The sequence below is a fragment of the Belonocnema kinseyi genome, chromosome 8 (assembly GCF_010883055.1).
Source record: "Belonocnema kinseyi isolate 2016_QV_RU_SX_M_011 chromosome 8, B_treatae_v1, whole genome shotgun sequence".
Classification (NCBI taxonomy): Eukaryota; Metazoa; Arthropoda; class Insecta; order Hymenoptera; family Cynipidae; genus Belonocnema; species Belonocnema kinseyi.
The window spans coordinates 121,135,319-121,136,325 of record NC_046664.1 but is presented as its reverse complement, the minus strand read 5'-3'; positions in this window follow the sequence as shown (position 1 = coordinate 121,136,325).

Sequence of the window (1,007 nt, the reverse complement as noted above, 5' to 3'; positions counted from 1 at the left end):
CTACCAATTTCATGATATACAATGTCGAGATAATAGTCGTTAAATTTGGACGATAATCGGGCATGAAGAATATCTTTGTAATAATTATTTTTTTCTTTGTTCGTGACATTAAAAATATATTGTTTAGTTGGTTCGGGCAACTTTTTGGAAATACAATGATCAGTTAATAATGTTCCAATTTCAGTCACACAATTTTCGACTAAACCACACAAGGCTTTCAGCATACTAACATGCTCGTCTGCACACAAAAGAACATTCTTTAAACCAATAAAAGTGGTTTTTTTCATTGCAACAGGAGGTACATATACTTTTTTTTTCTTCACTTCACAAGCATTTTCACTATTTTCACATTCTGCAACAGGTACAGGTATACTGTCGAAAATAATGGTCTTTTCTCCAAAAGATGTTGTAAATATCACTTTGTAGTCATTTATCTCAAGGGGTTCAGTATGATCTGATGAGGGTTGTTTCTCCTTTTCAAAATAATCGTCGATGATATTGATCTGTTGCAGGAATGTTGTCCATGTTGGAACTCCAAAAGTGATTCCCTGTAGTTTATTAGTAACAATTTTGACAATTGGTTCAAAACTTCCATCGGCCTGTAGTTCCAATCCTATAATCACATTCTTACTGCAGGAATTATTGAGAGCGTTCAGTGTCGTTAAGATAAGATGTTTGGTAGTCCTACGTGAAGGCTCGACTTCTGTCATGTGAACTTTTTTTCTTTTATGACTTGAAGAAGAATTATTAAGAGATTGTGAGGTGATAATATCTTCAATGTCTGAGTCTGTTTGTTTTATCATTTTTTGAGACATTGTACTTATTGTGTACAGAGATGCAGAGGAACTAATAAGTAAAAAGGAATAGGTACAGTTTATGTATCAAAATGATCGGATATAAGGTAATGAGGGGGGTTAAAACGTGTCTGAACAAGGTTCATATAGGCATCTTGAACTATGATAGGTTATTAGTTAGGTAGTGGTGGAAATAAACAGAAGTGGGGGAAA